A 25,135-nucleotide genomic window follows, 5' to 3' on the forward strand; every position below is an offset into this window, starting at 1 on the left:
CTTGTGCTGCAAGGAGCTCGAAAGCGCAGCCGAATGACAGCAATATGAGTGCATTACAACCCACGAAGATTTGTAACTTCTATGCCTCAATACGACTGTCCTAAGGTGGATATTGATTTCCGTGGGCAGCGCGAACGTATGAGCGACCATATTCACAAGTAAGTCACATTTGGCCCTGTCGAACGATGTTAAAATTTGGGCGCTCAAAACTGGTTTGGTCCTGTATTAAGGTCGCTAAAAACTCCAGTGCAGGGCGCACCACATAAAAGACGACATAATACAGAACTGTGAACTGGAGAAAAGCAGTATTAGGCAACTGTGTAATTGTCAAGGTGATATGTCCTAAATCACCTCTTTGTGTATTGCCCTGTGTTTATGTTTTTAGCGTAGGCTTTTAGCGATATTGAGTGTTCTTACTTTCGATTCACTGAGGAGTAAAAAAAGTTTCTAAATACAGCATGTGTAGTGATATACAGGGCGTGTGCAGATAAATTGCAGTCGCTTTCAAGCAGGGGCAGATCTAGGATTTTTCCTGAAGGGGGGGGGGGGTTCGCTATGGACAAGTGCCAGGTGCATGCTGGGATTGGTCCATTGAACCCTATGTTCAAGTCTGGAATTTAGGGGGGTCTGGACCCCTGCCCCCCCCTCCCCCCTAGATCCGCGCCTGCTTTCAAGTACATGTAGAAATGCCACGACACACACCCTGTACTGTGACCGGTTGCCTATTTGCCTAAACTATATTTTATGTACATCTGCGTAGACGATATGGATATACTGCATATCGCCAGTTCGCAACGTGTTTTTGCCACAAGCTTGGGAAAAACAAGAACATCGTCATCCCAGCCTGTGCAGTGAACAGGATCTGGCGAGCCTTCCACACAGAAAGTGCCACAGGCTTCAAGTACCCAACACCGCATATATATCGCATTTAAACTAATTCAGCATCTGTATTTAGGATTACTTATAGCTCTCAGGATGATGCATGGTTCATCAGTTCAGTATGTTGTGTCCTTTTTAATGAGTCTTGCGGAAGGGTAGGTGAGCACTCCTTTCGTCGTGACATTGTGTACCGTTGCTACAATTTCTTGAGCAAAACTGATGAAGAAATGAAAAGCAGCGTCTGTCTTTCAAATATGTATGTTCCTTGTAACTTCTGTATTTGTTAAGTGACCCATGTTGTCCCCCCTCATGTAATGCCCGCAAGGGCCTTTGAGGTATATTCATGAATAAATAAATATCAAAACCAGAAAAAGGTGTAACATCTATTGTAATACCTATTCTCTCTGTGTGTACGACACATAAACATTCTCAGAAGGTTTGTTGTCACACTTTGCCTCATTGTGCCTAAAGGCTAATTCCACATCTTACATCACCTCCACATCCTCAATCTCCAAAGCTGTACAAGGCTAAATCAGGTACTACATAAAAAAGGGGGAAGGAGGAAATTAAAAGCTGAACATCTAAATTCAAAGAGACCTGCTTTCTTGGGGCTACTCATGTCTCTGTCCTGGATGAGATCCACATAGAAAACAGCTTTTCTGAGCATCAGTGATTGATTCCCTTGATTGCCCTGACTGTGAGGAAATACTCATCGGCTTGGTGGCAAGTGGGCTTTGTTTCTGATAGTGCGATTTGGAATAAGGGCAGCAAGCAACATCTCTCTACGGTCTTAAGAAGGATATCAACATAACCTGTCAAGGCACAGCATTTCATATTGCTTTCAGTAAGTACAACACTGCTCGTAGAAGTTGCGACCATTCATGTTGGGAAAGCATGCTGGAGTTCCCTCAGGCAGTGCATCCAGAACAGCGACAGTGCCCAGCGAAGACACTCCAGAAATTTTGTGCAGGTTTAGGGGGTCACGCCTTTTAACACTTTTGATGGAAAGCAGGGTGTGTGCAACACTGAGCTCTGGTGTATGAGTTCTTGTTATCTACAATCCGGTACCCGTGTTCTAGTAATCTGGAAAAGACTTAGCTCTCTTGCAGGAAATTGTTATGAATCTGAGTGTCTTCTGTGGAAACAGGTTGTCATTGTCTCTTTCTATCCACCCTTCTTAGTTGCCCTAGCAAAAGCAAGTATGTAATGCTGCAGACAATATCTAATTCTAGCACAGTAGTTGCTTTGAGTGTTCTCAGGCTCCTGAAATGGAGCTACTTTGTGCGTACGATGTTCCATGTTGGCAAGAAAATAAATCAGATTGCCTTTGCTTTTGAAATTGGCCCTTCAGTGCTCCACGTGACTGCAAGAATGGTATCCCCTATACAATAGGCAACAAGAATGATTTCTACAATGTAATGAGCTTTGTAAAACAACAACTTTATTTGAAAATATATTCCAAACGCCGGGTGACGACCTTACAATGTAGCATCCTTTACTGCAAGCACCGCTTAACATAACGACTAAAAACGGAGCGTAAACGTTTTGCCGCCTATCTGGGTGGCATCATCAGTAAAACAAGGGCCAAAGACATGCACCTCAGCCTACTTATCTAAGAGGGCATCTACACATCCGATAGGGGCCCACTGTTTGAATTACAGGCTGATGCATCACGTCCGATAAACCAGGACTCTAAGCACTTTCTAAGGCCACATCGCTAGTCATGTGCAAAGGTTACCGCACCATCAAAATTTAATACATGTTCATCAGGCCAACAATAGTAGACTAATTTGGTCCTGGTTTCAGTAGCAATAGAAGCCTTGGGAACGTCCCTTGTGTGCTCTTTTAGTCTTTTCCCACGTCTTTTGTCTGACTTGCCAATGTAGATTGTGTCACAGTTTGTGCACTTAACTTTATATGCACAGTCTTAATGCCTGATGGGCAGAGTTCCCTTCAAATGGCCTATCAACACCTTGGATGAAAGGAATGCACACCACTGATTTGACTCCGTCGATGTTGTTTGTGACTGTTCTCTGTTGTAGCGATGATGCCACCCGGATAGGCGACGAAACGTTCACTCTTTTTGTTCTCAATTGTTGTGTTAAGTCGGTGTTTTCAGTAAAGGTTTCTACATTACAAACTTTGTTTGAATGATGATTAGTGGCAAGCTTCATACCCTGGGCCACTACTCTAACAATTGTTTGCGTTAATGTGGTGAAATGGGGTAATTAGCCTTGTAAACAATTTACTTGGCAATATATTTATTTATCTGTCAGGTTGAAGAACCGTGTGGTGTTAAATAACGGAGGGACGTGTAATTATACAAGACCGATCACCTAAAGGCCTTGCTTAACACTTGATTAAAATGTGATGCATATGTAGTCTGAGGAATGCTGCATGGTGGGGATATGATAGGTTGTCCTCACGAATTGTTGGCATGGTTGCGGTTAGTCAAGAAACTGCATATCCAGTTAATGGTAGCAAGATCAAATTTTAATGGGTCTAGTTTGGCCAACAAGCAAGCATAAAACACAGTGCCAAAAGCCCTCACAAAATAAAAAAAATACTGCATCTACGTGAACCCAGAAATCAAGACAGTTTAAAATGCTGTGACCGAATTATGTTACTTTTGTCTAAATACCCTTTTCTAAAGCCATGCTGGAATTTAAAAAAAGAAATTTATAGACTGAACGTGGTTAACAACGTGCTGGTGTATGATGTGTTCCATTAGTTTACAGGGAACCCTAAAGTGGAGCAGGTTAGTAGATAGAAAGAGCATAGTTGACACCTCTTATGAGGACAGAAATTAGCTTGTGACTTATGGCCATGACTCAGACACATACAAAGCACCTTTCACACAGATTAACGCATCTTCGTTCCAGCACTTCCACCTTTCATCACTGTTGTTCATCACTGTTGAGTGGTCTGTCATTCTTGTAACACAGATCTTAATTGAAATGCAGGTGCATAAGGGATGCTCTGAAAGAAAAGCGTTTGGTGTTAGCCCTCTTAATGTTTCCGAAAACAAACTTCACAGTGACTATTCTTCTGAAATGAGCAACTCCGGAACGAAAGGAAAAACTATCTCTGGCCACATCATTGTATCCAACTGAAACATGACACTTCAATCGAATAATGGCAGTTAAAGATGATGATGATGATTCAATTTTAATGGCGCATAAACAACTCAGGCTATAGTGCGCCATAACCATGGGAAAATTGTGACTATTAAAAATCAGATGATTATACTAAAATAATATAATAAAAACAATCAGTGGAAGAAAAGGCATAAACAATTGTTTGCATTGTGTGGCTGGTGTCGAGTTTTCCACACTAGGTGTTCAATAATATTGTACGTAGATATGCTATAGCATCAAAAGTACAGCGATATACAGACTCAATATGTGGTGGGGATATGTGAAACCAACATAACACATACTTACATTTCAAACTAACTTGAAAAAGGCAGTTCAGCCATGTCGGATTTGTTAGACTCGATGCAAAGCCAGTAAGCACAGTGTGGAATGACTGATTCATCTTTCGATGTGCAGAGGTGCAGACCCCACGACCTTTCGCCATCTCAATGCTTCAGAGCGGCATAGCCTAGTCAGGAGCCATCAGATGGGTCACATAAAGTATAACTGGGTTCCTGAAGCGGAGGGTTCTGTGGGGTACGTATAAGAAAGCATACGTGTTACAGAACAGCTACTAGAATGATCGAACGCACTTGTATTGTTTTGAGTGCGTGGACTTGTAACTGAAAAATAAATGCGCTAACCTTGTTGAAACTGCTTTTCCGTCAGAACCACACGAGAGCACACTTTGTTTCTTTAGATGAAGGTTCAAAGAATTCAACTTCAGCATTTGCAGTACATCATCAGGTCCCGATGCTCCTTTGATATGCAGCAAACAGAATTTCGCTGAGGCGAGTGACTGTCGTAGCGGTTCGTTGCTTTGCAGCACATCAAGAACAGTACGCCGCAATGATAGGTGAAACGTTCAGGTTATGGCGAGCAACTCCAACACCAAATACAATGACCCGAGAAAGGTAGGATGAGCCGGGAATCACACAAGTTCGCAAGCTCGTCATATGGCAGCCATTACAGCTGACCGGATACGGAACCATATGGAACGCAAGACATCATCAACGCAGATTGAAAAAGCAATCGCAAAACCTACTGCATGTGTTAAATGCCAGGTATATTTTTCTTTTTGAGACTCTGTAACAAAAACATATTAACATATAAATGACATTTCATAGAGGGAATTGACAGAGTTTTGTGTGACCATGTGACGCGTTTGAGCCAATTGTGGGTGTTGCCAGTGGCCCTCATGTTGACGTCATGTTGATGGTGGGCCGAGGTGGATATTCTATATAAACGTATGTTTTCTCGGTTTGACGCTATGCGTGCTCTACTCGGATGAAGTCCAATGTTTAAAATTCGAGTTTGGAGAAACTGTGGGGTTTTAATGCGTGAATTTTCGCATGGAGAGTCCGTGTTGGGTGCTCTATCGACTGCAAGTATGAAAGAGCTCCCACAACTTCTGGTCAGAGTCCCTTTAAGGATGATACAAAATTTCTCCAAGATTCTTTCTCTGCTTGCTTTCGCGTCCAACGAGCTTTCGCTCTAGCTCTCCTGAAAGCAATTAGGTTTGTTGTAGTGGGGTGCCGTCGAAAGACACCCCACGCCTGGTTTTGTTCTTTGCGTGTGCTTCCACAATCGCTCATCCACCAAGGCTTGGAGCGCTTGGGGAGTCGGCCACATGTTTGTGGAATGGACTGTTCAGCGACATTTATAATTGTATAAGTGATTAGCTTATTTGCCTCCTAACATTCAAACCCTGAAAAGCAGAAGATGGGAAACTGGCTTCTCTTTCAAATATTTCCCAATTTGCCTCTTGTAATTTCCACCGTGGTGGACGTGTTCTTATGTTGTTAGTGTGACCACGAAATTTAATAATGAGCGTAAAATGGTCGCTACCTCGGGGATTCTGTTCGACTGTCCAGCCAAGAACGTGGAAAATGGATGGGCTGCAAAATGAAATGTCTATGCAAGAAAAATTTTGTGTTGAAGAGTTCACATAAGTAGGTAGCCCAGTATTCAGAAGACAGTGACCCTGAAAGGAGGACCCTCTCCAACATTTTCCCCCGTGCATCTAGTTTGGAACTCCCCCACAAAGGATTGTGGGCATTCAGGTCGCCTAAAATCATAAACGGCTGAGGGAGTTGATTGCATAAGTCTTCGAAATCTCTTTGCTCTATTACCACTGCTGGGGGCAGGTACAGTGAACATACCGTGAAAGTCCTGTCGAGGCATACTTCGACTGCTACTGCCTCCAAATCTGTAACGAGTGGAAAGTGTTTTGCAGGTATGCACTGTGGATGGACTACAGCCACACCACCAGATGCACGTGCGCTGTCTGTGCGGTCCTTCCTGAAAATATTATGTCGGCGGAAAGGGTTTAAGTTTTCTTCGTGTAGGTGTATTTCTTGTAGGCAGAAGCAGACAGCTGTGTACTTTTCAAAAAGATCGTGTACATCATCAATGTTACTGTAGAGGCCTCGACAGTTCCACTGAAGGAAAACCTGTCCCATAATTAGAATGGAAATAAGGAAGAGCAAAGGGACTCTGCACGTTGTGTGTTAAGGGGGTGTGACCCTTGGCGGGGGAAGCCTCTGTTTCTCCTTCGACTTGCCTCTGCCGCGACCTCCGTGCTTTTCTCTTTGCTCCTTCCCTTGGGAAGAAGCTCTCTGGTCCAGCGTATTTGGAAGACTTGACGACGATTTCTGCGACATGCAGTCATCGTCGTGAGGCTCCATTGAGTGTGTGGCAGTCCGGGATGAGCTCCCAGTGAGCTCATCCCAAACTGAAAGTGCGCCATCAACCTCCGTAGAGATTGTGGCGGGAGCCGGCGCAGGCGAACTCTCCGCAGACTTTTCTTGTGTTTGGGGAGTGTGGAGTGGAGGCCCACAAGTTTGGGTCCCCACAGATACTCTGAGCGATGCCACTCCCCGACGCACCGCTTCAGAGCAATATCCTTTTTTTTTCTGAAATTCCAGTTGTGTTTTCGCTGCTTTGTATGTCAGCTGCTGTACAGTTTTAATTCTCAAGATTTCCTTCTCGTCGCTAAAGCGTGGGCAACTTCTTGGATAGGATGGATGATTGCCTTCACAGTTGACACAACGGAAAGTGTTTTTACAGGACTCTGGAGTATGGTCAGTGCCATCCCCCGCGCACTAGGGGCAGATCAGGTGCCCACAGCATACTTGGGAATGGTGGCCAAATCTCTGGCAAACATCGACGCGGGTTAGGTATATAGGGTCGGACATGGCAGTTTACGTACCCAGCCTTTATTTCTGTGGGAAGCGTGTGCAATTGGAAGGATAAGATGATGCGCCTGGTTGGTATTTATTTGTTTTCCCTGCGGATGGATATCCGCTTGGCACTGATCACCCCTTGGTCTTTTAAACCCTCCTCAATCTCTGTTTCGGAGCACTGCAGTAGCTCCTCATTAGATATAACGCCAAGAAAGGGAGATATAGTAGCTAGGGGTTTTGTCTCATCTTCAGCATGAAGGATCAGTATCTTTGGGTACCACGGTTCTGGAGAGGAACTAAAAAACTGCAATGTTTGCACTTCGGTGCGGTGCCTTTTGTGGCGCCGATCATGTTTTTTTAGGGTTTGAGTTATCCATAAAGTGGGTGAAGTGATTCGGTGCAGAAGTGTGTCACCCACCATGGAGCCCAACAAGGGAACGTGTCCCACACGTTAACATTGCCTCTGCACTATACCCGAGTGCAGTTTTCTAAGAAGTACTGCCCAAGGTTGACCCTTGCCGCCAAAGAAGGTGAAAAGAGGAAGAAGTGGGCGGAAGGAGAGAGAGAAAAAGGAAATGAAGAAATAGATGGCGACTAGCTGAATAGTCCTGGCCGGGCCTTCCAGGACCACCCGTCTATGGGAAGCAGGGGCCAAAGCAGTGTGTTGTTTTCCCGGAGGGGCCCCGAGGGGTCCAGACGAACCTCCGAGTCCACTCAACTGCCAGAATCCCCCTTTCCCCAGACACGGGAAAGCCACGCACAGCTATACGTGGAGGTCTCCCTCCTGCGGCGACCCAACCATGAATGCAGGAAGGGGCTACTGCGGCTGCTGCCGGGCGATGGGGGCGCCAATTTCCCGACGCCGGGAATATCAAAATTGTGGTAACACTTACCACCATGCATAATGATTGGGACAACAACAACAATAAATGATGGCGATGAGATGGGGTGTTTGACCGAGGTAGTGCGGTACCCTACCTGATTGCAGGGGAACATTATGTGAAGATGATGAAGGAAGGATGAAAATACAAGTAAGAACTTAAGCGTCTGGAGCAATCCAGTGGACGACAGGAAGTCCACGAACAGGTGAAATAATCCGACAATGTAGCATAGGGTCTTCATAGGGGCTAATGAGTGCAGCTAAGGTGAGCGGCCTCTTGCTGATACGGACAAGCTCATAGCACAATATCCACCTTTGCGGGCAGTCGAGTGCACGTTCCATATAAGAATATGCTGGGCGGTCGCCACGACACCGCAGGTGGAACAGAGGCTTGTGTCACAGCATGTGATCGTGCACTTGAACTGCAGGCTGAAAGCCACATTGAGCCGTAGTCTACGCAGGAGGGAGGTAAAATGGCGTAATAGACGGGCAGGGAAAGAAAACGACAAATTTGGCCGGGTCTACCGAATGTATGAGAGATTGAGCCGTGATGTTCCGGCGCCGTTGCTGCCAAGGGTTGAAGTCGCCAAGGTAGAAATCTGGGGTAGTTGGTACATTGTTGGCCATGAGTAAAATCTTGCAGCCAAAGAGAGGAACAGCGCTGCAGTTCCGCTGTTGTGTGTTTCTATCGTTGTGTCTCTCTTTGGCTGCAAGATTTTACTTATCGTTGAAGTCACACAGTTAGTAGGGTCCTTCTGTGGACGGCTGTCGAGGACTCGTGGGGTAGTCGTTGCTGGCCTGGCAGTTTCCTCGTTGCCCCTTAAACCGCAGCGACCTAGAATCCACTGCAGGGATCAGTGCCGGATTTACAGTGGTGGGGGCCCCAGGACGCTGTGCTGTGGGGGCTCTGTCGTGTATTCTATGTCTATGCAATGTGTTATTCGGGGTCAATATGCATGGACGGAAGACATTTTTGCAAAATTTCCGTTTCAGGGATGCGTTTGAGGCATGCAAAACACATTTCCCTTCCACGAGATCTTTACTGGTGGGGGCCCCTTTGAGGTGGGGGCCCCGGGGCAAGTGCCCCGTCTGCCCTCCCCTAAATCCGGAACTGGCAGGGATACATGATGACCTTCACCATGTAGACGCTGAACTTGGTGGAGAATGTCTACCACGATTTAGGCTAGCGACACACGAAGCCCCATGGTTGCCACACACTGCAGAGCAGCCCGTGAACCGGTGTAGACCACCGAGGCACGCAGAGGAAGTTGGGATATCTGGTTGTGAAAGACTGAGACGGTGTCTAACAGAGATTGGCTTGGCCATTCGCACGACGGAAAATAGCTCCATTGGGTTCACCCCTGCCCATTTGAATTTTGGACTAGAAATAGCATTTCTACTCTACGAACACTGAGGGAACACCAACGTCGTTCGAATGCATGCTATGCGGATGCCATTCGCAACAGTCTCTCAACTGCAGTTCTTTGTGCACGTGAGAATCTTGAGGTCGCGCGATTGACGCAAGCATCCGAGTACAACAAGGGTCGACGCGAGGTAGAATACTGCGTAGAAGGCTTAGCCCTGAGGCGAACGCATCCACATGGCGACGTGGCGAAGGGCTTTGCAGCTTCTCTCGTGGACCGATGGGATAGGCTTTGCCGCATGAGTGCGCAACTTAGACCAGTTACTTATAGACTTGAACGTTCAAGTGCACGATCAGATGCTGTGACACAAGCCTCTGTTCCACCTGCTGTGTCGTGGAGACCACCCAGCATATTCTTATATGGAACGTGCACTCGACTGCCCGCAAAGGTGGATATTGTGCTATGAGCTTGTCCGTATCAGCAAGAGGCTGCTCACCTTAGCTGCACTCATTAGCCCCTATGAAGACCCTATGCTCCATCGTCGGATGATTTCACCTGTTCATTGACTTCCTGTCGTCCACTGGATTGCTCCAGACGCTGAAGTTCCTACTTGTATTTTCATCCTTCCTTCATCATCTTCACATAATGCTCCCCTGCAATTGGGTAGGGTACCGCACTACCGCGGTCAAACACCCCATCTCATCGCCATAATTTATTGTTGTTGTTGTCCCAATCATTATGCATGGTGGTAAGTGTCACCACAATTTTGATATTTCTGGCGTCGGGAAATGGGCGCCCCCATCGCCCGGCAGCAGCCGCAATAGCCCCTTCCTGCATTCATGGTTGGGTCGCCGCAGGAGGGAGACCTCCACGTATAGCTGTGCGTGGCTTTCCCGTGTCTGGGGAAAGGGGGATCCTGGCAGTTGAGTGGACTCGGAGGTTGGTCTGGACCCCTCGGGGCCCCTCCGGGAAAACAACACACTGCTTTGGCCCCTGCTTCCCATAGACGGGTGGTCCTGGAAGGCCCGGCCAGGACTATTCAGCTAGTCACCATCTCTTTCTTCATTTCCTTTTTCTGTCTCTCCTTCCGCCCACTTCTTCCTGTTTTCACCTTCTTTGGCGGCAAGGGTCAACCTCGGGCAGTACTTCTTCCCTAGAAAACTGCACTCGGGTATAGTGCAGAGGCAATGTTAACGTGTGGGACGCGTTCCCTTGTTGGGCTCCATGGTGGGTGACACACTTCTGCACCGAATCACTTCCCCCACTTTATGGATAACTCAAACCCTAAAAAAACATGATCGGCGCCACAAAAGGCACCGCACCGAAGTGCAAACATTGCAGTTTTTTTAGTTCCTCTCCAGAACCGTGGTTCCCAAAGATACTGATCCTTCATGCTGAAGATGAGACAAAACCACTAGCTACTATCTCTCCCTTTCTTGTCGCTAAAACTCTAGAACAAGTAGTTGGTAAAGCGTCCAGTGCAAAAAAAAAAAAAAAAAAGATGGAGAACTGGTGACATCCACATTGAGGTCCAGAACAGGCAGCAGAGCTCAGCACTATTGTCAGTAAAACAAATTGGTAAAATTCCAGTTATAGTGACTCCACACCGCACACTCAACACAGTCCGAGGCGTTATATCTACTGAGGTGCTACTGCAGTGCTCCGAAACAGAGATTGAGGTGGGTTTAAAAGACCAAGGGGTCATCAGTGCCAAGCGGATATCCATCCGCAGGGAAAACAAAGAAATACCGACCAGGCACATAATCTTATCCTTCCAATTGCACACGCTTCCCACAGAAATAAAGGCTGGGTATGTAAACTGCCATGTCCGACACTATATACCTAACCCGCGTCGATGTTTCAAGTGCCCGAGATTTGGCCACCATTCTCAAGTATGCCGTGGGCACCTGATCTGCCCCAAGTGCGCGGGGGATGGCACTGACCATACTCCAGAGTCCTGTAAAAACACTTTCCGTTGTGTCAACTGCGAAGGCAATCATCCATCCTATCCAAGAAGTTGCCCACGTTTTAGCGACGGGAAGGAAATCTTGAGAATTAAAACTGTACAGCAGCTGACATACAAAGCAGCGAAAACACAACTGGAGTTTCAGAAAAAAGGATCTTTCTCTGAAGCGGTGCGTCGGGGAGTGGCATCGCTCAGAGTATCCGTGGGGACCCAAACTTGTGGGCCTCCACTCCACACTCCCCAAACACAAGAAAAGTCTGCGGAGAGTTCCCCTGCGCCGGCTCCCGCCACAATCTCTACGGAGGCTGATGGCGCACCTTCAGTTTGGGATGAGCTCACTAGGAGCTCATCCCGGACTGCCATACACTCAATGGAGCTTGACGACGATGACTGCATGTCGCAGAAATCGTCGTCAAGTCTTCCAAATACGCTGGACCAGAGAGCAAAGCGATAAGCACGGAGGTCCCGGTAGAGGCAAGTCGAAGGAGAAACAGAGGCTTCCCCCGCCAATGGTCACACTCCCTTAACACACAACGTGCAGAGTCCCTTTGCTCTTCCTTATTTCCATTGTAATTATGGGACAGGTTTTCCTTCAGTGGAACTGTCGAGGCCTCTACAGTAACATTGATGATGTACACGATCTTTTTGAAAAGTACACAGCTGTCTGTTTCTGCCTACAAGAAACACACCTACACGAAGAAAACTTTCCGTCGACATAATATTTTCAGGAAGGACCGCACAGACAGCGCACGTGCATCTGGTGGTGTGGCTGTAGCCCATCCACAGTGCATACCTGCAAAACACTTTCCACTCGTTACAGACTCGGAGGCAGTAGCAGTCGAAGTATGCCTCGACAGGACTTTCACGGTATGTTCACTGTACCTTCCCCCATCAGTGGTAATACAGCAAATAGACTTCGAAGACTTATGCAATCAACTCCCCCAGCCGTTTATGATTTTAGGCGACCTGAATGCCCACAATCCTTTGTGGGGGAGTTCCAAACTAGATGCACGGGGGAAAATGTTGGAGAGGGTCCTCCTTTCAGGATCACTCTGTCCCTCTGGATACTGGGCTACCTACTTATGTGAGCTCTTCAACACAAAATATTTCTTGCATAGACATTTCATTATGCAGCCCATCCATTTTCCACGTTCTTGACTGGACAGTCGAACAGAATCCCCGAGGTAGCGACCATTTTACGCTCATTAAATTTTGTGGTCACACTAACAACATGAGAACACGTCCACTACGGTGGAAATTACAAGAGGCAAATTGGGAAATATTTGAAAGAGAAGCGAGTTTCCCGTCTTCTGCTTTTCAGGGTTTGAATGTTGAGGAGGCAAATAAGCTGATCACTCATACAATTATAAATGCCGCTGAACAGTCCATTCCACAAACATCTGGCCGACTCCCCAAGCGCTCCAAGCCTTGGTGGACGAGCGATTGTGGAAGCACACGCAAAGAACAAAACCGGGCGTGGGGTGTCTTTCGACGGCACCCCACTACAACAAACCTAATTGCTTTCAGGAGAGCTAGAGCGAAAGCTCGTTGGACGCGACAGCAAGCAAAGAAAGAATCTTGGAGAAATTTCGTATCTTCCTTAAATGCTACAACTCCATCAAAAATAATATGGGACAGACTAAAGAAAATAAAGGGCGACTATACAAGCCTCTGTGTACCATTGCTACAAATAAACGGTATCTAAATTGTGTCAAAGTATGGAGGAGCAGGCCAATGCCCTCGGGGAACATTTTCAACAATTTTCAAGTTCATCACATTACAGCAGAGATTTCTTAAAAATTAAATCATCTGCTGGAAGACAAACATTTGATAGTGGGTTAGATGAGAGGTGTGGTTACAACTCACCTTTTTCAATGGCGGAGCTGCAAAGGGCCCTGTCATCCCCTAAAAACTCGGCACCTGGACCTGATCGCATAGTGTACGCCATGCTTAAACAACTGTCTTTAACTTCATTAAAGTCTGTCCTGGATTTCTTTAATCTTGTCTGGCTAGAAGGTGTTCTCCCTTCTGGCTGGAAGGAGGCAATAATAATTCCACTGCTGAAGCCAGGAAAAGATCCCTCGCAGCCGTGCAGTTACCGAGCCATAGCGCTGACAAGTTGTCTGGGGAAGACCTTTGAGCGCATGGTCAATAACCGTCTTATGTATTTTCTAGAAGAAAATAATTGTTTAGATAAATATCAGTGTGGCTTTAGAGTTGCGTGCTCAACAGTCGACCAACTTTTGCGTTTGGAGAATACTATTAGAGAAGCCTTCGTCAGGAAACAGCATGTCTGTGTTCTTCGATCTAGAGACGGCATACGATACAGCATGGCGATATGGTATCCTTCGAGACTTGCATGCACTTGGTATACGTGGTAGAATGCTCCAATATATTACCAATTTCTTACAGGGGAGAACTTTCAGGGTACAAGTTGGGACAACACTATCTCGTCCATTCATCCAGGAAAATGGTGTCCCGCAGGGGTCCGTACTTAGCGTGACCCTTTTGATCTTGAAAATGAATTCTATAGCAAGTGTTATCCCTGCATCAATCAAGTATTCGCCATACGTCGACGATGTCCAGATTTCTTATTGCTCCTCTAACCTATCTGTGTGCGAACGTCAGCTACAGCTAACAATAAATAAGCTGGTTAGATGGTCTCAGGAAAATGGCTTCAAGTTCTTTCCCGACAAGACAGTTTGTGTTCGTTTCTCGAAGGTTCGGGGAATGTTCCCAGAGCCCACCAACCAACCAAAGTATAAGCGTGAAACCTGACCACAAATTCCTCGGTCTCATTTTCGACGAAAGACTGCCTTTCTTAGCTCACCTGAAAACTCTCAAGACAAAATGCACTAAGTCTTTGAACATTTTAAAGGTACTCTCACACCGATCATGGGGCGCAGATCGCGATACATTACACCGGATCTATGTCTGCAATGTCATTTCAAAACTTGATTTTTACTATGGCTTTTCCGAATATAACTCAATGATCCTTGGGTGCAGCAAAAAGATCTCACCATGGTAACCTTATCCAAAATGTGATAAATCACTGACCAGATTCGACAAACGTGATACGCCAAGCATTGTATTGAAACAGGAATTTGAGCACCTAAATGAAACCTTTGGCAGCCATATTGAATTCTACACTGATGGATCAAAACCAAATACCAGGGTTTCATGTGCTATGGTTACTGGAATAGTTACACGTTCACACCGTCTAAAGAGCACCATGTCTATTTTTACTGCTGAAGTGTATGGAATAATTTTAGCCTTCTACTACATCCTACAAAATCACATAAGATCCTGAGTAATACACACAGATTTTCTCAGTTCTCTGCAGGCTATTTGTAACATACACCCCACTAAAAACCTGGTAGTTGCTCGTGCAAGGAGCCTGGCAAGCACTATAGCTAATAGGGCCTATCAGCTACTCTTCTGTTGGGTACCCAGTCATGTTGGGATACCTGGCAATGAGCGAGCTGATCATGCTGCTACGGCTGCTCTAACAAGTGACATAACCCCTTTCGAAATTCCATATCAAGACCTCAAACTATGTCTAAAAAGATGCATCAATAACGACTGGCAGACATCTTGGGACCAGCAAACCAATAATAAATTACACAGTATCAATCGCTATGTAGGCTCCAGTTCACCTGGTATGTCCAGCCGACTATATGAAGTGCTATCCTCTTGCCTTCGTTTGGGACACACATACTTGACGCATGGGTATCTTCTACGAAGAGAAGACCCACCGGAATGCAACCACTGTGGGGAACAGCTTTCGATCATTCACATCCTCATCACGTGTCCAGCGTACCAACATCTTCGTCAACATCATTTTGCTCCCTTTTATAGAACCTTCTTGCCCCTCCACCCAATGCTTCTGCTGGGTGATGACAGCATTGTTCCTTTTGAGAACGTGTATAGGTTTTTGAAAGATACTGGGTTTTTAAAGCATCTGTGATTTTAAATACTAATGCACAATTGCTCACATTTTAGTCCTACACATGTACCTTTTAACTAACTAGTCTTCAGTGGTATTTGGCGCATTATGGCCTTTGTAGCTGATACGCCAATAAAACCCGAATCAAATAAAAAAAAATTGATATTTCTATTGACCCGCTCACATATGTTTGCCTGAGTGTGATAAGGGGACGTTTGCTTATGTAGGATAATCGATGCCCAGCACTTGTCGACAAACATTTTACTTGTAAAGTACGAGGCGTTACCCGTAATCAGCTGGTCCGGGTACCCAAACCGGGAAAAGACTCCCAGCAGTCCATCCCAGATCCAAGCTCACAAACTGCCACATGAGATAGAGTTCAACCCACTTCGTGACCTGTAATGTCTAGCAGATATTCGTTACCACGGGGACTTCTGGGGCATGGCCCCCATTACGTCACACGAGACTATCTGCCAAGGCTCCTGACTGACAACCGGCTGCAGCAATCCTGGTGTTCTAGGTTTCGACTTCTGGCATTCTATACCCCAAGAACACACTGTCATCCCAGGGCTATCCTAAGGTTGTCAGATGGGGACAGGTATGGCATCCCTAGGATGTCAAAATCTGATCCTCAGAATGTCATAATACTGCCACTTTGGCATAGGAGATGACGTCCCCGAGGCTGTCCCCCCCCATCCTCAGGGACCAATTTAGGACAGTTTAAGTACACATGAAGGACAATGCTTTCCGTCAATTATCTGCTTTGATTTGGTTTATGTATTTTGCGTTTTCTGGCACGCACATCCGCCAAGTGCTTACACAAGTTGCACCAAATTGCAATGACACCAAAGTTGTGGGAGCGTTTTTGTTGTTCCTGTGGGAAACAGAATCTTGTGAAGGACACTAAGTCTGAGAAATCCTCGTAAGGGTGGGACAAGCCTTAAGCTTGCCCACTCAGAAACCCACTCCGAAAGGTACTAGAATTCTCTCCCGAAGCCGAAACAGGCACCATTTTGTTGCTTATAACGCGTCCCTCCGTAAATACGGGAGTCCTGCTAGCCTGCTACGCAAAACGAAGGGTGAGCTCTCAATGCTTCTTTCGATTACGCAAAGAAAAAATACTCAAAGCGAGGAATCGATTGAAGTATTGGGTTTGCCTCATTCCAAAGTCTATGTTTCTTATTCACGTTGGTTTGAGACATTCAGGTAGGAACTTTGAAAGTCAAAAGTAGTGCGACAGAATCGCGCGCTTCTGTTCTTTCCACGAGAAATCGTTCATGTATCATAGACAGTCATTCCTTTTGGCGGCAGGGAATTTTACGCTGGGCCACCCTTTATTTAAGAAAAATCTCAGTCAGGTCCCAGGATCGGCCCAAAAACAAAACAAATGTGTTTAGGGAGACTGAGCAGGTAAACTAAACAAAATACTATTTCTCGTCCCCCTAGCTACCCGCAGGGACGGGCACAGGACGTACCTGAATGACTCTTCACGGACAGTCCGCGAGTGTTATCCTCAGGACGTTATGGAGATACACCTCGAAGGACGAGGACACGATGACACTGTGGGGACATCCTGAGGACCATGTGTGTTCTTGGGGTACTGCTGCGACTAAACGGCAAGACATCCTGTATCGTGCCTGACCACGTCACGATACGACATAGCTTAGAGTAAGTCTTGCCACCGCTGCCGTGACCTGCCAAAGCAGAGTCATGCAAATATCTGAGGAACAACTTACGAAGCTTTCGTAATGCTACGATCCTGAAAGCGATCCTGACGATCCACGATCCTGACGTCAGCGCTATCGCTTCCGTCGGGGAGTAGGACGCATTCTCCTATGCTTTCCCCCACCCATGACCAGGGCTCAGCTTCCCGCAGTGGCGAGGTTAATGGCTGCGTCCTGTCGCTGAAAAGGTTAGCCAGCTGTAGGACTCGAACCCACATCTAACCTAACCTTTTCAGCGACTTTCATCTTTCGTCGTTAATTTCTTAGGCAATTTGAGACCTTGTTTCTATTTGTCCTTTCTACGTTGCTCCAGCCTCAGAACATCAGTTCTCTCATGTCATACCGCTGTATTAATTGCCTGTGAAATCCAATCATACCAAGGAAGCTCTGCAAACTGTTTACAACCTGAAGGCGATGGTAGTCTAGGATAGCCTTCAGCTCGTCCTCGTTCTCACTAACCGTGTACTCCATCTTAAACCGTAGCAGGTCGATGGGGTTAATCGCCAACTGCATCTTTCGAGGATTGATCCCAAACCCACCTGCTTGCATACGTCGCAACACCACTTTCAAGTGGAAAGGTGTTACTGGAATGAACGTGACAAAATTACTACGTCTATCAACCACGGAGAAGTTGTACTTCGGATCGCCGAGCTGCTCGTCCATGATTGGCGGAAAACTAGCCGAGTAATTGAACCGTCCATAGGGGAGCCGGACAGACTCAGAGTCCTCTATATGACAGGGAAATGGTGTCTTTTTGATACCATCAGATACTATCGATATCCGAAGGAATCCTCAACTACAGTCCAAGATTGTAAACAGACGGGCTGATTCCAACGTGTACATGATCGTGCCTATTGAGGGAGATGGATGGGAATCTCTTACCACCCCCTCATAGAGCCGGCGGTGGCCGACGCACATCCTTGCGGTGCCATCTTTCTTTGGAGCGAACACCACCAAGGTGTTGAACTCAAACGTTTACCATCCTGTTTTCGTTCTGCTTATGTTATAAACGATCCGGTACCCGTTCTGCTCCGGAGCAAAGAAAAATAACGGTTCATACCGGTTTTAACCGGTTTGCTTCTGGTGGGAATATTCATCCCCAGAAAAAAAAATCAATGTTACAAAATGTAAACCCATGTATTCCGCGTACATGGTATTAAATATTAATAGACAGTTGTGAAATTGGTAGCTCCTGGTTCCTGTAGGTTACTGTCTGTTCAAATAGGCCTTCGGATAAACACGCCTGCTGCGCAGACCCCCAACAAATCAAAGGCACACAAGACTTTTCGGCATACCATATTACTAGAAGGTTTTGCGGCATCGCATAATTTGCACCACTAGTTTAGCACCAAAAACAGCAACAAAACAAAAAAATCGCGTAATTTGCGCACCCGCACTTTCGCGGCTGTTTCGTACGCGCGTCTCGTTGACTGTGGCGATTGTTTTTCGGAACGCCGTCATTGCGGTGCTTCTGTTTGATTTGCGCGCGCTTTCGAGTGACGGTCCACTGACGCGACGGACGATCCGGCCGCTCGAACTACACAACGCGGAAAGGAACGCTGGACAAACGCGCTATGACAAACCTTACAGCACAACATGACGATGTTGGCGGACACATCGCGCTTTCGGTCGTCATGTGATTAGCAGCGTCTCGACGTATTTCACCCAGGAATCGGAACAGGAACTGAACTGGTTCCGATCCCTTTTTCACCGGTGTATGAGAGATAGTGGCCCGGCAGTCTGCCTCCCGATCGTTGGCGGTCGCCTGGTATCCTGGCACGTCTTTGGCGCTTGTGCAACACAGTGAAAACATCAATATCAGCTGTACCGAGAGCTTATATCTGACCGGCTGACCGCCATACTACAATTTTCACAATCTGGCGTCGTTTGAACATCGTAACGAACGTTCCCGTGGAATTTGTTCGCACCAGCTTTTCCGATTTTTTTAGAGAAAAATTGCGCAAATTATGCTTCCATCTTTCATCATTACTTGATCTGTTTGATGGGAAAACAGTTTGGTATGGTTGCTTTGCCTGTGTGGTACACTGAAAGAACTCGGCTTTACCAAGTGAAACATCCACAAGGACATCATGATATCCAGGAGGTCGTGTGTCCTTCCTGCAAAAATGTGATGATTTGAAACACAGTTTTCTGTCTTAGCGCATGTTCTCTGGGTAGAGTGCTCGTGAAAAATCCACATTTCCGCAAAGTGGGATTTACAAATTTGTAGAATCCAGAAAGAAAACTAGGGTTGGCTACCGGAAACGAGAAATGGTAATTACCGAAATTTAGCAGGAAACGGAAATGGAAACAACAAAACTGTTTTAGTGGCCACTACCAGAAACCAAAACTGAAACGAAATTCAGTCCAAAAACTGAATTGCCCTTTCTCGGGCCTCTTCAATTGTGAGTTCGATATCCTCGCCGTGGGTCTCAAACAATTCCTATACCGTGACCGCCTGTCATTTCCTGGTGCAAAAAGGCCAGGGAATAACCTACGTGCCTCCACATTCCTCTAACACCAACGTTTCTGTTTTCTAACACATTTGAACTTTACTATCTACGTTGGCCATCAGAAGCGCGCTCAGATTCTTTTCGATCCACGACCCAAGCAATCACCAATCCTTACACACGCTGTCTCGTATACGGCACCCATGTCACCACCTTCGTGATGTTACGCAGCATTGCCCTTCTTCGGCGTACGGCCAAGCTGTTCTGCGCCTACAAGGACAAACCCCACCATCGCATACCTTGCCTCTGTAGGCCTTAAGTCTGCGTCCACTGCACACATCCGTTCCTGGTCTTCCGAAGAAGAGCCAGCTGTTGTGGCATGCCAACTAACGCTGCAATATCTCCACACCGCGCACCACAAACCGAATGGAGGTTTTCACTGATGGCTCCATGGCATCCTATGAATCATCATCTGCATTTTACATTCCGGAGCAGGTATACCAGCGTGGTTTCAAGCTTCTGCCCGTGCTGTCATCAACCGAAACAGAAGCCTTTGCTATCTTATCTGCTCGGCGGGACATCTCTTCGATGACACCAAGAGCGTGGACTATTCTTTCGGATAGTAAGTCGGCTTTGGAGGACCCGGCGTCGTATTCGCCCAAGGTTATCCGCTACATCTACACGAAGATCCTTGGCCTGCACGCCACGCTGTCGTCTCTATGTTACAAGCGTGTGGTTCCATTGGATTCCGCGCCACGTAGGTATCTCGGGGAATGCCCTCGCCGATTATGTGGCCAGGTGTGCTCGTGCAGGTGGGTCTGTCCCTTTTGTCCTGCTTGCGCCGTCTGCCTGTCGGCTAGCCATTCACCGCTACTGCAGAAATAGCTCTCAGGCCTTTTTTCGATATGCTGCCAGGACGAACCCTTTTCTGCGCTCGATTGACCCTACAATGACCCACACACTGGTAGGCCGCTACCCCAGGGAGGAAGAGTCCTTGCTCCAGAGACTTCGACTGAATGTGGCGCGTACTCCACTGCTCCTGTTTAAGATGGGCCACCTTTCGTCACCCAAGTGCCCCACCTGTCATCTCAAAGGAGACATCCCGCACTTGCTGCTCCACAGCACCCGTTACCGCCAACTTCGTCTTTCCTTACGGTTGCGTATCGCTCGCCTCAGGATTCCGAACTTTTCCCTAGCTACGCTGCTAGGCCCCACACAATATAGTCGGGGACAAAGGCACTTCTTCCGTTTTTACGGATCTGTGGCCTTCTGGGAGAACTGTGACCAATTTCGTGTCTGTTTTCCGTTTTGTTTGTTTGTTTTGCTTTTTGTTTGTCCTTCCCTTCCGTTTTTTCTTTTCTTTTTTTTTCCTGAGAATAGCAAGCCGCTGTAGCTGTGGCTAACCTTTCCGTCCTATCTTTTTTTTATATAATAAACGTATCCCCCCCTCCTTGCGGAATATTATTATGAGTCATTTACGTACAATGAAAAACGCTTCATTTCCACTTCTTTAAAATCCTTAATTTGCGCAATAGCCCCTCCGAATTTTTAATTTCGAACAGATCACTTACATTCAACAGTGCTCTGTTTGTCACCGTGCGTTTTTTCTTTCTTTTTCTCTTTCTTTTCTTTTATTTATGTATTTTTTCCCCATGCCTTGTTCCCTTGCACTAGGAGCTGAAATCGTTTTTAGAATGAATCACCAACCCACCCGGATTTTAACTTTACTTCAATGAAAAATTTAACGCCTCCATGTATTTGCGTTACCCAGAAATGGTGGTTCAGGTGATCCTTCTAGACAGACTGTAGACTTACCAAGAGCGTGATTCCTGTAGTTATTGCCAGGTGTGGATGACTCAGTGCTTCAAAGCGTACTGAAAGCGACGGCACGTAAAATTGTGCTGGCTTTCTGTTTATTGTGGCTTTCTGAGTGCGTGGGAGAGGATTATATTCTCCACATCTGCATGGCGGCTGTACGAGATATTGCTGACAGACAGCCTCCAATGGGAGACGTCGTAAGAAACGGCACTGAACAGAAAATTCGCTTCTTTCAACACATAGATTGTTGAAACGATACATAAGGATGTGAACTGTCGTTTCGTAGAATTTCCTCGCGCGAAGACTGAATCGGATTGAGACAGGTAGGTGTGAAATCATCCGAAGCATTCAGTATATAGAGCCACCACAATGTGATTGATGCGGCCGGTCACACAGACCCCACTGCTATTTCGAGCCTGGAACGACTTCTCGGCGCCAGCTTCGTCAGCTTCGAAGGGAATAATTCATTCACGAGTTCCCTCTAGATAAAGGTGTTCCAGCTACACTCCAAACACGTGCGTTGCGTTGAAATTCTAGTCACCGTTTTCATCGGAATAAATAAGAGAGGGTGTTTTTGTTGGTGCAGAGGAACAGCTTCAATGGCTTATAGCTTCACGTTCTGTCTAACTTGCACCAAATGAATGACGCATTATCGGCACAATGGAATTCAGCTATAGCACGTACGAGAAGTATATTTAACGCAGACTAACGGAGAATTGGGGCGGAGCTTCATATTTGGGGTGTAATATTCTAATTTTTCGAATATCGAGGCGAACACATAAAATTTCGATTGGAAATCTGAACCGAATATGAACTTCGGTATCCGAATTGCGAATCGAATGCCTCTTTCTAATTGAATATCTTCGAATAGTTACCTTTCCTTGGCAAACTTCACTTCTGAATCAGTTGCAGGAAGTACATTGGATTCTCGCACACCCAGGAACCGCGCACCACCTCCTCTCCTTGACAAACGGGGGGGAGCGTGTCCTTTCAAGTGTCCCGCTTTTGGTGGTTCTGGGCGCTCGGGTGAAAAGAGCATTTGGGGGATATGGGGTCACTGCTACCCGTGTACCCAGATCAACCGAGAGCCCAGAACCTCAAAACTTGTTTTCAGATAATATGAGCGTTTGTTTGATTTGGGACGTCGGTTGAAATGGGCATTTGGATGATACGAGGCCTAAAACCGAAAACTCTTTGTCCTTAAACTCTTTCAGCTTGGCAATAAAACCTCCCTTATCACAGGCGGCTGTGGGTCAGAAACCGGTTATTCCTGTAGACTGCATTCAGTGCGACAACCAAGCTGTCGACCATCTCCTGGCGAACAGCTTCACAATGGCGCGCACCAGATAGCTCATAAGCGGATTCTGCATGGATTCACGCTTTGTGGGGGGCGGAACGAGGACTATGACTTTAAAGTAGGCTCCACCCATGAGACGGCGAAAGATCAGAAAATGTCCAAACTCTCCCAATAAATGTCCTTGGAGCACAGACATGCCCTAGAACAATGTCTCACGTGCAGTCACAATTACAGCGTCGGCGTAGATCGCGTCGGCGTCGTCCGCATTAGCTTGTCCACCCAAAACTTTCTCATCCGTAGCATTAAGGAGCATCATCCCGCCAGTCTACAACCGCTATCGATGGAAAGTGCGATAACTGACGGAGCCGGCAATCACTTACATTTCTATCATGGAAAGGCGAATATCGACAGAACTTTGCTGGACGAATTTCGTCGACTGCGAAAGCACCGCACAAGCACTACGCAGTCCGTGGAACAACCTGACAAACCCCACTCGTTGTCGATGCGTTGTGGTCGCGTAACCGTGCTAATTCCTTCCAGCATACTCCTTGAGGTTTCTATGCTTCGGACAGATTGCAAAGTTTTGCATCTATTTCTGTGCGCAAACGTTTTCATATACAGAGAATTACCATATTTGGCAATAAGTGTCCAATGTAGTCTGACAATAAATATATATATATATATACAGGGCGTCCCAGAAAACGTGTCATTCAATTATAATAAAAAAACTACGCCACCTAGGATCATGCGGTCAACAGCACTTGTTCTTATTAGGGTTTTGCCACCTTCTAATGTGAATGTCATGTACCCCAAGTTTAGTTATGCAAATATTTGCGAACTGAACTCGGAAATTTGCGAAGTGAACGTCACTTTTTTACCGAACCAATATGAAGAGCATGCCGAATTCACTCAAATTCATAATAATTGACGGTGATATCCACGAGCTATCCCGTCGGAAAAAATAGCCGAATATCATGCTTTTCAGAACACCGGACCATAACGCGCAATGTCTTTTTGAGCGCAATCGCACGCAGTCCGACGAAAGGAGGTTCCGAAGTCAGCCCACAGAGTGATAGTAGAATAAGTAACAGTTCCTAAAATTGGGAGAGGGAAAGCATTATCCCAGCGAAAGTGTGACGTGATAAGCCATGCCTGCGTTATCTCTTTCTGCGATGCCGGGGTGGGCTGGGTTTCCAACCTCCTTTCGTCGGACTGACAAAGATTGCGCTGAAAAATTCATCGTGCGCTATTCTGCGCGACCTCCATAGAGCATGATGTTCCGCTATTTTTTCCAATGGGATAGCTCCTGAACATCCCAGTCAATTATCATTAATTTGAGTAAATTAGACACGCTCTTCACATTGGTGGGGTAGAAACGTGACTTTTGCAAGGCAAATTTCCCACTTAAGCTCGGAAAAATTTACATGACACGTTTTCTGGGACACCCTGTATATATATATACAATGTGTCCCAGAAAACGTGTAATTGAATTATAATAAAAAAACTACACCACCTAGAGTCATGCGGTCAACGGCATTTGTTCTTACTGGGTTTTTGCCACCTCCTGATGGGAATGTCGTGTAACGTAAGTTTAATTATGTAAATTTTTCCGAGCTTAAGTGGGAGATTTGGGCAGAGAAACTATATTAAACGGTGAAGCGCGTTGTGCTGCCACGCTTCCTATCGTTATTGAACAAAAACCGAGAAAGATGTGATCTTTCTTTTTGTTGTTGTTGTTGTTGTTGTGACGAGCACATAGGGACTTTATACAACACCATAAATGGAAATGCCCGTGCGGACTCACTACCAATCCCGTCGCCGCTCAAAGTAATCGACCCTCTTCGCTGCATTACCCTTGAGCTTCGAAATTAATGTTTTACGTCATGGTTACGTCAAAATGGCGTAGGGTCCAAGATTAAGCGCCCAGATACTGCGAAGGAAGACTAGGGATAAATTTCCCTCCAGTAGGGCAGGCTCTATAAAGGTGGAGTATTGTGTTGCAGTCCCGTCCTTCACCTCATGAAGGAAAGCAAGCGAGACGGATTGGTTCTGACGAGGATAGGACCCCCGAAGTGTCATCTTCAACAACCTTGCATTTGCATGTGCAACCTTTGCATTTGACTATGTGCTTCGTCTTATAAGTTGCACGAATGATGACGCTAGATCGCGTAGGTCCACTGTTATAGCTGAAAAGAAATGCCCCAAATATGGCGAAAGCTCTCCTCGATTCATTCCGCGTTCCCGCGAAATTGATCGCAGAGTCCTTCGTTTGGCGCGGAATTTCGCGGAAGTCCGATTAGGTGGAAGGACGTCCAGGGCGTTCAGGAGAGGTATCGCACGCTCACGCAACAGGGCGACAGACAAACTCGAATGTTTTGCGGAATCGCATAATTTGCCACCACTAGTTCAGCACCAAAAACGGCAAGAAAAAAAAAAAACGTGATTTGCGCACACGCGTTTTCGCGGATGTTTCGCAAGCGCGTCTCGTTGTC

At 46.4% G+C, this 25,135-nt stretch overlaps 1 long non-coding RNA gene across 1 annotated transcript; it reads right to left on the bottom strand.

The window, feature by feature from the left end:
- Positions 1–3,098: 3,098 nt before the first annotated feature.
- On the bottom strand, positions 3,099–21,384 carry LOC135397839 (uncharacterized). Its single transcript, XR_010423794.1, has 5 exons — positions 21,344–21,384; positions 13,275–13,579; positions 4,658–4,772; positions 4,323–4,543; positions 3,099–3,858 (listed from the first exon to the last, which is right to left on the bottom strand). It is a non-coding gene; the product is annotated as an uncharacterized LOC135397839 (long non-coding RNA).
- Between the last annotated feature and the right edge of the window lie 3,751 nt (positions 21,385–25,135).

This window comes from Ornithodoros turicata, chromosome 6, assembly GCF_037126465.1.
Source record: "Ornithodoros turicata isolate Travis chromosome 6, ASM3712646v1, whole genome shotgun sequence".
Taxonomy (NCBI): domain Eukaryota; kingdom Metazoa; phylum Arthropoda; class Arachnida; order Ixodida; family Argasidae; genus Ornithodoros; species Ornithodoros turicata.